General features: G+C 39.1%; 2 long non-coding RNA genes across 3 annotated transcripts in view; one reads left to right on the top strand and one right to left on the bottom strand.

The window, feature by feature from the left end:
- The window catches only part of LOC146401576 (uncharacterized), a 265,815-nt gene extending 255,715 nt beyond the window's left edge, over positions 1-10,100 (bottom strand). Inside the window, exon 1 of the long non-coding RNA XR_014810255.1 lies at positions 9,950-10,100. This is a non-coding gene — a long non-coding RNA (uncharacterized LOC146401576). The remainder of the gene's footprint in view (positions 1-9,949) is intronic.
- Positions 10,101-10,200: 100 nt separating this feature from the next.
- The window catches only part of LOC146401575 (uncharacterized), a 76,439-nt gene continuing 72,219 nt past the window's right edge, over positions 10,201-14,420 (top strand). Inside the window, exon 1 of one of the 2 annotated variants that reach the window (XR_014810254.1) lies at positions 10,201-10,416. This is a non-coding gene — a long non-coding RNA (uncharacterized LOC146401575). The remainder of the gene's footprint in view (positions 10,417-14,420) is intronic. The other variant, XR_014810253.1, reaches the window with a different exon arrangement.

Raw genomic sequence — 14,420 nt, 5'->3', positions numbered from 1 at the left:
TCCACAGCCAACGTATCAGTGGAGTAGAACAAACTGTTAAAGAAAAAACAACCAAAGAGAAATGTATTCCTATGGTGGGTTATGGAAGAGACTAATCAATCAAGAGTCACTGTGCACAGGAAGGCGGAGCTTCTGCCAAAGACATGTGTGTCTCCTGCCAACATCTCTACAGCTGCCCAGAGGAAAGGAAGGTAAATGTGCGGAGACCCCAAGGCTGTGGAGGGCATGTGGCTGAAGCAATAAACGTGGATCGACTGGGTCAGGTGGGACGTGTGGACATGGTGAGGGTGGAAGCAGCACATCAAGAATTACTGGAGGAAGCAGGTCAGCGAGGCATTGAGAGGGAGGTAAAATCAGGTGAAGGGGAAGGAAGGGCATTTTAGATGAAAGTTTAATTCCAGAAAGGGCTCCTCCTTTGAATGAATGTTCTTCATTTGGCTGTAATACTGGAAGCATGTTTCTGCTCCTTGATGTTTTGATACTGCTGTGCTGGCATGCATCCAGGGAAATCCCAGTGTTGATGAAATACCCAGAATTGGGGCCAACATTCAGGCCCATACAGTCTCGGGATGCTGTCTGAGGACAAAGCCTTGCCCAGCAGAGGCAGTGTAATTATACAGGTTGGGCGAAATGCTAAAGAGAGAGTGGTGCCAAGTATACTTAAGGGGGACTGCCTGATCCATGCCCCTGCGGTGTAGTCATATTTTTTGGTCACTGCTCTGAGAATATAACAAGCCACACTGGGTAGAAACAGAAAGAACACAGCAGAGTACTGAGAAGATACATGCATTGGGGGCAGAAATATTCCAAGGTATAATAAATTCAGGAAATGAAAGCATGTACATAAAACAAGATTCAATTGTCACAGTTAGTTCCAGTGAATATTTGGGGCAGGGGGCGGGGATTCTAGAAGTTAAACCTGAACCGAAATGCAATTACACTGCAGTCCACGAACACCTTAAGTCAGTTCTAATACTCATGTCAAAAATCCAAAACTATTCCAATCTGACTGATACATTAAGAAACAATTTGAAGACAACGTAGATTTGCTTTTGCTCATGTGCAATTTCATCCATGGAAAACACCAGGGGAATGCAGAGAATTGCACCTGGCTTAACTGCACCACAGCAAGAACACACAAAATACACACACCCACACACCCACAACACACCCCTCAATCACTGACGGGCTCTACCCCAGCTCATCGCCTGGGTTATCTGTGATGAACCACACCCAGTCACATCTGGGATTTCATCTTCTCTCCAATTTCAGATAATCCTCTTCTACCTCTTCACAGTAAAAAAAAATCTGCAACCCTTTTGATGCCTACTTTAGCAAGAGAATTTAAAGTTTTTTTTTCCTTCAATGCAAAGTGCCATACATCTACTGTACCATTTACATATCTCTTAATCATTTAATATGTGTAAAACTATGCAACTGTTTTAATTAGGCTCTTATCTTTTTTTGGCCACACCCATAGGACATGGAAGTTCCCAAGCCAGGAATTGAACCCATGACCCGAGCCACAGCAGGGACAATGCCAGACCCTTAACCTGTTGTGCCACCAGGGAACTCCTAGGCTCCTATCTTGTTTGTCTAATGTGTTACTGACCTAAGTGTTGAGTGTTATGCCCCAGCCCTGTTTTTCTCCTAAACATTGTGGCTTTTATTGTGTTAATTTGCACAAAGGGTCAATTTTTTACCAACACATGTGTCACCTTAGAGCAGAACTGAGTGTACCATGAAAATCCTCCAACAGTGGAGGTGACATTATGCAGATTAGATGAACAGCCAACAACTAAGTGTCTCAAAGGACACAGATCCAACCAGCTGCAGATATCTGATTGTCACCTCGTAGTGGACAAAAAAAAAAGGGTAAGAAAACAAAAAGCACCCAAGAAAAGAAGAAGGAAGGAAAAAAAGAAAGAATGAAAAAAGAAAGGAAGGAAAAAAGAAGGAGGGAGGGAAGGATGGAGGGAAAAGGGAGGAGGGAGGGATCTATTTAGTGCCACGTGTTTTGCATTTCTGTTAGGTTTTTGCTTGGGGGTGCGTGCGTGTGTGTGTGCATGTGCGTGTGTTTGGTTTACAATGGCCCTGAAGTGTAATGCTATCTAGTGTTTCTAAGTACAAGAAGACTAGGATGTTCCTTACAGCCTAATGTGTATTAGATAAATTTCAGATGGTTTCATGCTATTGGCCGAGAGCTCAAGGTTAAAGAACCAACAACACAGATTAGATAAAGTAATCTTTAAACAGAAACTCTTAGAAAACAAGGCTATGTATTGATTGGTTAACAAAAATGTGACCAGAGGCTCACAGGAACCTAACCTTGCATTTCTCCTAGGAGCAATGGTTCAGTATTCCCCAATTTAGTGTTCCCAGCAATGGTATGGAACATAACTACCAGGAATAATGAGAATTTCCTATACTATAAATAAATTGTAGTCACTGCCTTTTGCCTGTCAAAATTTCTGCATGCCCTTTTCTTTTCTAGAGATTTAGCACAGGATTCTCATTGTGGTAGGACTTATCTCATATGCTTATCATCTCAGATGCTTAGAGTAATGATTAACGTTGATAAAATTTGAGAGCTTAAAGAAGCCTTATTCAATGATTAAGGCATAACGGGGCCTATGCATTACCTCTTCTGCTTTAACACCTGGATTATTTTTGCTTCTCATAGTTGTAGCTAGACTGGTAGAAATTTCAGTTTTCTTCAACTTCATAATAAATATTGTTCATTTGGAATACAAAGAAATATGATAAATGCAAATATTTTTAAAGCTATTGTTAGATTTCATCATAATGAAAGATGTAAAAATGAGAATCTTGCCATCTCAATATATCGAGAGAATATGACAAGGGTAAGCAATTGAGAGAGAAATTATTGGTTGCTATTTCTGTATTTTTTCCTTTCCCTGAGGTCCTTCTTTATTTTGTAGGATAAATCCAGGCATTCGAGGTTCCTTGCCAAAGAAGGGTATAGTGCTTCAGGATTAAAAAGCTTGTCTGCATTCTAGAGTTCAGGACACCTGATATTTAAAATGCACTTGAAAGTTATAGTGAAAAGAATATCAGGCAAATTGTTACTGAATCAGTACTATAGACAGCCCTGTCAACACATACCCGAGATCTCTGAATATTGTCACCTGGGAAAAAAAAAAACAATTACAAGTATAATCTGTGTGACTGTATATGTAGAGAGTCTCCAAAGAATGTTCACATACCTTCACTCTAGCAACCGTTTTATCAATGATTCATCTTACTACTTAATCTACATACACACCCACATACACTCTCACATACACACATTCATGAGACCATTTCATTACATCTATTAAATTTTAACTGTTACAAGTAAAATATATCAGAGTATGTTTAAATGATGTTGCCAATGTTATAAGGAAATTAATGTTTCAGTTGATACTGGCACTTGCCAAAGGAGGCAAGACTAGATTACAATTGAGCTGGATTTTAAGCCGTTCCCCCCCGCCGCCGCCCCCGGCAGCTCTCTATTTAGTCGTCTATGTATGCAGTATCTGTAAACTATTAATTACTATGAAGTAATTAAAAGTAATAATAATGAAACACAACATTTTTCATGTATTATAAATTAGAAAATCTTTCCGAAAGCTCACTTACATGCTATAGTTTCCATTCTCAAAGAAAACTACTTTGTTTGCTAAGAACTGATTTTCCACATAGAGCAAGCGATTTTATCATTAAATATGACTTCCTGGAACTCATTTAACTTGCCTCATGGACTTATAATAAAAGCATATGGTAACTATATTTGTTTATTTTTATTTATTTATTTTTATTTTTTATTGTTGATTTACAATGTTCTGTCAATTTCTGCTATATAGCAAAGTGACCCAGTTATTCATATATATATAGATATACATTCTTTTTTCCACCTTACCCCCCATCATGTTCTATCACAAGTGATCAGATATGGTTTCTTGGGCAACACAGCAGAATCTCATTGCTTATCCATTTCAAACGCCTCTACTAACCCCAAACTCCCAATGTCTGGAAAATTAAATTTTGTTTTGACAGAATAATATTTTCAAAAATAATCATTTCCGGAAGATTGGAAGATTATCGATCTCTGTCAATAACATTTAAAAATTTGTCTGTCCTGATAATATTAGCCAAAATCTCTGTCTGAAATAAGGTGGTTTACAAAATGGCTGCTCTGAGATAAAGAAATATTTTGGCCTGTTATGACTGTTTACTGAACTCTTCAACAGTGATCCCTTGGGTTTAGAGAAGCATAAATAAATAGAATGCTGACAGTGCAATATGCTAAAATATTAGAAATTTACATAAGAATCCTTAAATACATCAGAATTTTTTTTTTAATTCTAGATTTAATATGACTACACGATCTGTCTGCCAATAGCTAGACTGAGCAGAAGGCATTAAGGGAATATTAAATTGCTGCCCTGGGATGCTAAATTGAATTGTGTATATGGCACCTCACACCTATAATAATATTTTCACTTTTATTGATTTTTTTTCATAATCCCAGATTTGTTCACAATAGTCTAGAAATATAAAAATTTATTAATGCAAAAGCCCTGTGCTAGGTTCTTGGATTATGAAAAAATTGACATGTGCAAGAAAAGTTGGCCTAGTAAGACTAAAATCTAGTTTTCAACTCATAGGGTATAAGGATTAAATGAATCATAAAGCATAAGAAGAGTTTTGGAAAATAGGAAGCACCGTATAGATGTTTAATGAATTAATTTGTGGCTATTATATGTATATCTTCAGAACAAACACCTAAATATTTAAAAACAATACCAGTATTATCAGGAACATAATATGAACAAATAACTATATTTATAAATTTTAATATTACTTATTAAAAATTTATCTAGCTGAACAAGAAGCCACATGATATTTGAATAATACACTTAATAAATTTTATCGAATTTATATATATGAAAGCATACCTCTCCCTAAGCGTACCTAAAGAGGTACTCTTTTCAAGTACACATAGTTTATGTCAAAAGTTAGCTTTGTAACAAGACATTATCTAATATATTTCTAATGTATTAGAAGGTACATGGTATCAAAATGACATCACTGGTGATGCTGACCTAGATCATTTGATTAAAGTGCTATCTGTGAGCCTTCTTCATTGTAAAGTTATCATTTTTTTTCCTCTTCTTACTCTACCTAGTTTGGTAGTAAATCACTAAGTGCAGCCCACACTCAAGGAGGCAGAAGGAGGGGTGTAGATATATTCTACCTCCTGGTGAGCAGAGTATCTAAAGCATATGATTTGGAATTCTTCTGAAAGGAAGAGCTGTACCTTCTCCCCCCTTTACTTATTCATGCAATTATTTTTTTTATCACTATGCACTCATGCACATTTAGTTTGTACTCTGGACTGTAATCTAATGCCACATTATTTATTTTGTTGCACAAATTGCTCCAGCTTTGACCATGGGAGTTGTTTTTTTGTTTTGTGTTGTTTTGTTTTTTCAGATTGATTCTTGCATCCCTTTGTTATCTTGAGTACTTTCTTGCTTTCTGGAATTTCCAGATGCTATAGACTCATATTTTCTCTGCTCTCACCCTGGAATCTCATTTCTCCAAGAAGACTGGAGCATTATTAGACAGTGCCACTTAAAAATCAAGGTTTGGACACTGTTGAGGTCCAGGTTAGGCCACCCCAAAATATGCCTCAATGGCATTTTGATCATTTTGAATTAAAGTCGCTTAGAAATGGCTGATGTAAGGATGATACTTTGACCCTTCTCTGTCTCTCTGAAAGTAGGAAATGAATCTCTCATGCAAAAGGTGCCCTCCACGTACCAAGAGGTAGGAAGGCATTCTTCTCATCAACAATAAGCAATTCAGGGTTGAGAAAGCCGTACAAATGCACATTGTGACTTCTTTATAATTTACTACCCAAGCCCAAATTTAAATTCCTTCCTAATAAGTACCAAAGCTTAAGTTTCTTCGTCCATTCCTCTCAAATTAATTTTCTCTAAGAAAGTATAAAATGTGTCTGCTTTTGCCACCTCTGAGGTCCCATTTCTATAAGACCTCTGTGCACATTAATTAAAATTCACTTTTCTCCTATCAATCTGTCGTGTGTCAATTTTAGTATTTATCCAGCTACAAACACTCAAGAGAGGGAGAAAGAGAAACTTCCCCCTTCCCAACAATACCAAGATTGCTTGTTACTACATAGAGATTACTGCTCCCAGGTCTTGACAGAGCTAGAAAATGCATGTGTGCTTACTAATCCATTTTATACACATTTTTACAATTATGTCTGGGTCAATGTCTGGGTCATTCACAAATCACTCAGCATACACCATCCATTTATTCTTTTTTTTTTTTTTTTTTTGTCTTTTTGCAATTTCTTGGGCCGCTCACGCGGCATATGGAGGTTCCCAGGCTAGGGGTCTAATCAGAGCTGTAGCCACCATCCTACACCAGGGCCACAGCAACATGGGATCCGAGCCGAGCCTGCAACCTACATCACAGCTCAGGGCAATGCCGGATCCTTACCCCACTGAGCAAGGCCAGGGATCGAACCCGCAACCTCATGATTCCTAGTCGGATTCGTTAACCACTGAGCTACGACGGGAACTCCCATCCATTTATTCTTTTGGACATTCCCAGTACACATAAAATGTAGGCTCCAAATTGTTTGTCTATACTCCCTGGCCCCATGCCTGTGAATAAGAAATTTACCATCTAGAGTTCCCTTCTGTCTTTTGCTTGACACAGTCCTATTGAAATAGTATTTTCCAAATTTACTTTTGACCTCCATCACCTGTGTCCTATGACATCCCTGAGCATACCTCAAGTTACTCTGATGCAAACGAAACTAAATAAGAGTTTTGGGAAGTATGATTTACTGTGTTAGAGTGTTTTCCGAGAAATTGCCCATTCTTAAAGGGATTAAAACCAATGACAGTTTCTGCTTTGTTATTTTTACAGGTTTTGAACCTGTCACCATTTTTGGTTTGTTTCTTTGGCTACACCCATGGCATATGGAAGTTCCCAGGCCAAGGATCAAAGCCAAGGCACAGCTGCAACCTACACCACAGCTACGGCAACACTAGATCCTTAATCCACTGAGCTGGGCAGTGGATCAAACCCCTGCCTCAGTAGCGACTTAAGCTGCTGCAGATACAATGCCACATCTGCACTGCACCACAGCACAAACTCCTTGAACATGTCACAGTTTTAGCAAGCCACGATCTTTGGTGACTGTTTATCCATTCATCCAAGCACAGAACAGTCAAGAATAATTTCAGTTAAAAGCAGGTATAGTGTAAGGCGAGTGGCAGAAAAGTAACTCTGTCTGGGTAAGCTGAACTGTAAATAAGGAAGCACCCTCTCCCAATCAGCTTTTTATATCCCTTTGTCACAGTCTCTACATGCTGAAATACTAATAAGGGTACCTGATCTCTTTAGCAAAGATCTTATTTGTAACACATAAATTCTCCTGGAAACAAGGAGAGGCCTCAAAAGGACACAAGAGGTCAAGGGCTAAAGAGGCAGTTTTTGGTTTGTTTGTTTGGGGGGAGGGGATCTTCAGAGAGATTTTTTTAATGTATTTCAACCTAAAAATTTTAAATTGAATTAAAATTAATCAAATGAAATGTTTATAGCTTGGTTGTATAACAATTTTTAACGTTGCTCTTCAAATAGCTGTTAATTGAATTAAAATACATTCTGAAACTTACCAACAGAAAAATGAGTCAGAATGTTAGAACTGGAGCGTTGGGAAGTGACAAAAAACATTAGCAGGAATGAGAGAAAGAAAATGAGGACTTAGAGGTGGGGGTTGGCCAAAACAAACTTTGCCAATTTTAAAATTTGCTTGGAGTTATCCCTTCCTGCCAGGAAAGGAGGGGATATTTATGTTTTTCTCCCTATACCTTTTTGTTTTCCCTTGAGTATATTGTCTTCCATATCCAGGACCCTGAACCTAATCTAAGATACTAATATTAGAGCTTTTGCTAGCGTGTGGTTTAAATGGGTATTTTGCCTGCAGCTCTCTTCACAGAATGCAGTGCATGGGCTGTGCACCAAGTCTGGTGTGACTTTCCCTCAGAAGGCTGGCCAGGTAAAGCTTTTATAACTATGTGTGGCCTGGTCTGAAAGATCACACATAGGTTTCGGGTCAGGAGCTGAACTCCTTCATATCTAACTTTAGAATCTAACATGTTTCCCCCCAATAATTAGCCAATTTCCCCCGATGTTTTTATGTAATAGCACAGCCTTTAATTATTGCTTCAATGTCTACATTTGTATTAAATATTTAATTTGGGAACTGGGATTTTTGGTGTTTTTTTTTACCACAGTTTTATTTTTCCACCAGTACCACTGCTTTCATTCCTATAGTACAGGATATGTGCACCTTTGGATGGTGCCATTTCCCATTTGTTTTCCCTTTGCATAAAATTCTGGGTTTTTTCACTGTTCATTTTACAACTGAATTTCAGTTTCATAATGCTGGCTAAAAGTAGTATTTGGTATTGATCAGAATCACATGATGATAAAATTAGCTTAGAAATTAGAAAGAATCGTTAAACAACGTAGTCTTTCTGGTACTATGGTATGTGCCTTCATTTATTCATGTGTTTTAGTTCTATCAGTAAGGTCTTAATTTCCCATCATGCATGACCTTTGTTGTTGCTTCTTCACAGGTATTTTTCAATGTGTTAAGATCAGAAAAGGTTTTATTTTCATTTATTTCCCTTCAACTTAGATTTTAAGTTTTATTCTAAGTTGGCATATTAACCAAGTGTTCTGTCTCATGCAGTCTTCCAAGTTATCTCAAAGTTTCCTTGTCTTTGCTCTATTTCACGACTTTGTTAACTGTAGAAAACGGATAGGAATGCAAATACACACACACACACACACACACACAGGAACTGCATCTGATAGAATGTAACTGATTATTGCCCTGTAAAAGGACTAGTTTTGCAAGGATTTATAAATTCACTTCCACATTTCTTATTACTTTTGTATTTCTTTGAATTTTCTGCTGTAACCTCTTACTGATTTCCTTATTCATTAATAATTTAAATAAAACCTTTGATATATTTACTTTAAAAAGTTTCCTTAGAAGTAGAGTTCCTGACATGGCTCAGTGGTTAATGAATCCAACCAGGATCCATGAGGTTTCAAGGTCACCCCTGGCCTCGCTCAGTGGGTTACGGATCCGGAGTGGCTGTGAGCCATAGTGTAGGTCGCAGACATGGCTTGGATACGGCATTGCTGTGGCTCTGGTGTAGGCCAGTGGCTACAGCTCCAATTCGACCCCTAGCCTGTGAACCTCCATGTGCCATGGGTGCAGCCCTAGAAAAAGACACACACACACACAAAATTTCCTTAAAAGTAATAGAAAATTTTAATTAAACATTAAAGGTTGAGTAACAAAAATAACAAAGCTTCAACTAGCTCTCCCCATGTACAACCCTGTTTCCTAAAAGACCAACATCACTTTCTTAAAAAACTAAACATACTCTTAACATATGATCTCGCTTTTGTGTTCCTTGGTATTTACTCAAAGGAGTTGAAAACTTATATCCATACGTAAATGGGCATAGATATTTATAGCAGCTTTGTTCATAAGTGACAAAACTTGAAAGCAACCGAGATATTGTTCATTAGGTGAATCAATAAGTAATGTGATACATCCAGACAACGGAATACGATTCAGCTGAAAAGAAATGAACTACCAAACCATGAAAAGACATGGGAGAGCCTTAAACGTGCATTACTAAGTAAAAGAAGCCAACTTGAAAAGGCTACATATGTACTGCTTAATGGCAATTGTATGACTTACTGAAAAAGGCAGAAATACGAAAACAGTAAAGAGATTACTGGTTGCTGGGGGTTCGGAGGAGGGCGAGATGAAAAGGTAGAGCACAGATGATTTTTAAGGCAGCGAAATGTGACCTACCCTTTCGAGTCTGGCCCCAACAGAGGTCTGCCTGGTCTTGCATCAATTGAAGAAGGGTTCCTCTCGCTGAAAGCAAAGGAAAGCCTTATGCTCATTTCAAAGAATGGAGAAGCCGAGCCCGCGCTCCAGAGCACACGCTGCCGAGAAAGCTGTGGGTGGGGCTTCGGGGCTGCTTTATATGGTTCTGGTCACCAGGCGGGGGGGGGGGAAGAGTTCTCGCGAGACCTGTGCACCTGGGCTGCTCACGCCCCAGACCCGGCGCGGCAACTCTGCACACCGCCCAGCTCTGCCACCTTGGACCCAAGCATGTGCACAGCGCTCCTGCTCCGCCCAGCGAGCAGCTGAGCGTAGGTGTTGGCGCAGCCATTTCCAACCAGGAACTCCGGTCCAAAGTGCCTAAGGCAAGGCCCCTGCCCGCGGTGCCCTGTGAAACTAGACTGAGCACAGAGAAAAAGAAAAAAAAAAAGGTTAGACTTTATTACCTTTATTAGACTTCATTATAGATTCTCTTTCTATTTCTCAAGAATTGTGAATAGTCTCGGCTGGTGACAAAAACACGCTGTGTGATATTATGGTGGTAGACCTGTGTCATACATACATGTATCCAAACCCATAGAATGTACAACACCAAGCGTGGATCCTAAGGTAAACTTTTGACTTTGGCACATAATGATTGTCAATGTCCCACTCTCCTGAGGGATGCTAAGGGAGGGAGGGGGAGAGCCTGCGCAAGTGGGGACAGATTGTAGCAAATCTCTCTTCCTTCCTCTCCTTTCCCTGTGAACCTAAAACGGTTCTAAAAAGAGTTACTTAAAAAAAAATCACCACTCACTCCCTCCCCCACTAAAAACACAACCAACCAACCAGTGCTGCTAACTGCTTATTTACCATATTTGTGAATAATTTAATTCCACTGTCTTTTAAAAAATATATTTAAGTACATTGACCTCTAATGCCAGTAAAAGTAAAGTTTTCTTTTGATTTCTTGGGCCGCTTCGGCAGCATGTGGAGGTTCCCAGGCTAGGGGTCTAATTCGAGCTGTAGCTGCCAACCTACACCAGAGCCACAGCAACGTGGGATCCGAGCCGAGTCTGCAACCTACACCACAGCTCACGGCAACGCCGGATCCTTCACCCACTGAACAAGGCCAGGGATCGAACCCGCAACCTCCTGGTTTCTAGTCGGATTCGTTAACCACTGCGCCACGACGGGAACTCCAAAAGCATAGTTTTCTAACATCATCTCTCCCTCTCAATCTGATGTCAGCTTGTCTTTGCTCTCATTTCTCACACATGATTCCCCTCATTGTTTTCACTGCACTCCTTATTCACCCGTTTTTAAATTAAATACTACCTCTACAGAGAGACCTCCCTGTATATGTCCACTGCATCTCCCCTGTATTGCTTTCTCTTTCATTTACTCCCTCACTCTTAGAAGTTATAACTGGTATTGTGTTGTTTGTTTACAAAAGCAACTGCCGAAATGCTTGTGTTTTTTCTTTCAATGGTGGTGGTGTCATCTGCGCCCCCTCCCCACCAGATGGTAAACTGCAGGAAAGCAGGGACCATGCAAATTATAAACGTTTCCTTTGTAAGAGCAAATCCAATGAGTGAGAATCTTCCCTCGCCCTTAATGAGTTCACTGTCTAATGGAAGGCGTAGACATGAAAAATACCTATAAACAGTATCTTTCAATTGTTCAGAATTCCACCAGATTTCTTCTTTCTTTTTTCTTTTTTTCAGAGCCTAGGCATCATTAGCAATAAAGCAAAAGAAAAGCGTTTGTAGTCAAATGAAATGTTATCTATGCTGTTGTGGTAAACATCTACAAAAAAGTATTAAGCACCTGCCATGGCTAAGGTGCCTTAAAAAGCAACTGAGATGCTGAGGTTCTACTGACGCATAAACTCACATTAAGGAAACCAAAGGAACAGACATGACACATTAAAAAAAAAAAAAAAGGGGGGGTAATATCAATACAAGGCAGCCTTTGTCAAGGACCATACAGCAGAGGCAAATAATAAATGTTCTTTGAGTTGAGGGTAAAGAGATATCACTCTGCCAGGGACAAAAAAAAAAAAAAAAGAGAGATACATCTCACAGAACAAATTGTGCTTAAGTTGGAGTCTTTATAATATGATTTAGGTGAGTATGGAGAGGACAAAGAGCATCTTAGAATCCATGTGGCACATTCAGTCCACAAGGAATGAATGTTTTGTCTGGCTGAAGTAGGCCTATACAAGAACCTCCTCCTGGAGTCTCCATCCAGCCTTATTGAATCACAAGACTTTACCGGTGTGACTTGTCCTTCCACCTAAATCCTCTGACTCCTTAAGCCTGTGACGATCATAAAACCATTACTCTACTTAAGTTATAACAGATAGTCTGTATCAAAAAACAGCTCATGCTTAGTGTGAGCATTCCCAATGGGGCTATTTCAATCTCAGATTATATTTGCTCCAAGGGGAGCACAGGATGAATCACAATGGGGAGGGGGGGAATGCTTCAGTGGGTAAAAATAGCACTGACTGTCTTCCACATACACAATTAGGGAGAATTCTGGGGTTATGGATGACTGTTGCATAGAACATGTAGGGACAATTTAATCCATCTTTATTAGCTCTTTTTTGAAATCAACATTTCGAAAAAGAACTTTTGAATCATTTCCTTTACTGTTGCAATATTAGGGTCACAGAGGTCAGGATCTCCTCACTTCAATTATGGACAGCCCTTTGTCCCTTGGTTTTAAGCTTTGGGCACCAAAAATTGCTGAAGGCAGAAGACAGGCTTTGTGGTTTCCTCTTGCCTCAGGGGCCAGGAACAGTCATTTAATTCAATTAAAAATTGTACTTATCCTTAATGTATAGTACACATTTCTGACTTGCAACAAAACATTCAATCAAGTTAAATTAAAGCTCTTCTAAGATGTCTTAAATGCCCTCTAAGGCTACAAGCCTGCTCTTCTCCAGTCTTCTCTACTGTCCATCCAGTTGTCCAAGCAGAGCATTAAGAATTATTTCTGGAGTTCCTTGGTGGGGCAGCGGGTTAAGGATCCATCGTTGTCACTGCTGTGGCGTGGGTTCGATCCCTGGCCCCAGAACTTCTGCATGCTGCAGGCATGGCCAAAAAAAATTATTTCATATTCCTCCCTCTTGTTTTCTCCTTAAATTGCTCCAATACAAATGGTCATCAGGTCCTGACGATTCTACCTCCTAAGTATCCCTGGCCTCTGCCCCTTTCTCTTGGGTCATGTCTAGGGTATTGTAATAAGGATTGTAGTAAACTGCTTACAGCCAGTCTCTCTCCCTCTATCAGTGTCTCCTAAAATCCTCACTCTTCGCAGATGTTGGATGGAGCTTCTAACATTCCTTTGTCCCTCCTCCTTCCACACTAACCACAAGGTCCTGATGGGAGTCATGTTGATTAGCTGATGTTGTTTCCCAATGCCTCAAGCAAGTATATTAGTTACATGGACAAACATAAAATCTTTTCTTCAAAACTACCACTGCTTACCACATTCTTATCTAAACTTCTTCCCTTTGCATCCCATCCAAATTAAACATCTAAACAAAAGGAGACCAAAAAAAAAAAAAAAAATCAGTCCTTAATGGGAGAAGTAACTACCAAAGGGCACAGTGATGGAGTTCTCCCTACTTTTTAATGTGTGTGAAATGAAAGGAAACTCAAAATAGTGAATCCAGGTCTATCCATACTCTAAGGAAGTTTTAAGTCTCATACTTTAACTCCAAATAAAAGGAGTCAGGAAATGGGTACTTTTAGAAGTGTATTTCAACCAAATTAAGAGTTATTAACAGAAACAAAATAACTGTGACGCTCTTGGGTCTAAGGAAGCTTGTTCACAATGAAATGGAAAATTAATCATACTCCAATGGTATGTCAAGAAAAGGCACAGGTTGGAGAATGTGGGTAAATTGTGTGGAAGACATGGATCATGTATTTGGCCTTTTGATGTTAACTGGAATTTTCATAGATGCCCTTTATCAAGTTGAGGAAGTCTGCTATTCCTAGTTTGCCCAGTGTTCCTATCATGAAAAGATGGTAAATTTTGTTAAATATTAAGTCTGTTGAGATGATCATTCATACGATAGTAATCCACTTTCAGATGTGAAATCAAGCTTGTGTTCCTTGGATACATTTCTATTGGTTCTTTTAAATTATTTTTAGAAATTTCTGTATTGGTATTCTCTAATTGGTGAGATATTGACATATCTTCCTTTAATTCTCCAAGCATGTTTTTCTTACCTCTTTGAGCATAATTATAATGGCTGCCTTGGAGTTTTTTCTGCTAAGTTCACCATCTGTGCCCTTTCAAAAGCGGTTTTCAAAAGCGGTTTTTCTGCTAAGTTCACCATCTGTGCCCTTTCAAAAGTGGTTTTTTTGTCGTCGTCGTTGTCCTAACCTGTTTCTTTTCTTTCTTTTTTACTTTTATTTTTTTACATGTTTTGTAAGGT

The sequence above is a fragment of the Sus scrofa genome, chromosome 7 (assembly GCF_054392235.1).
Source record: "Sus scrofa isolate SSC_HxYL_T2T_F1_AM1 chromosome 7, Sscrofa_HxYL_maternal_Yorkshire_Landrace_v2.0, whole genome shotgun sequence".
In the NCBI taxonomy this organism is placed as follows: Eukaryota; Metazoa; Chordata; class Mammalia; order Artiodactyla; family Suidae; genus Sus; species Sus scrofa.
This window is presented reverse-complemented; position numbering and strand designations above follow the sequence as displayed.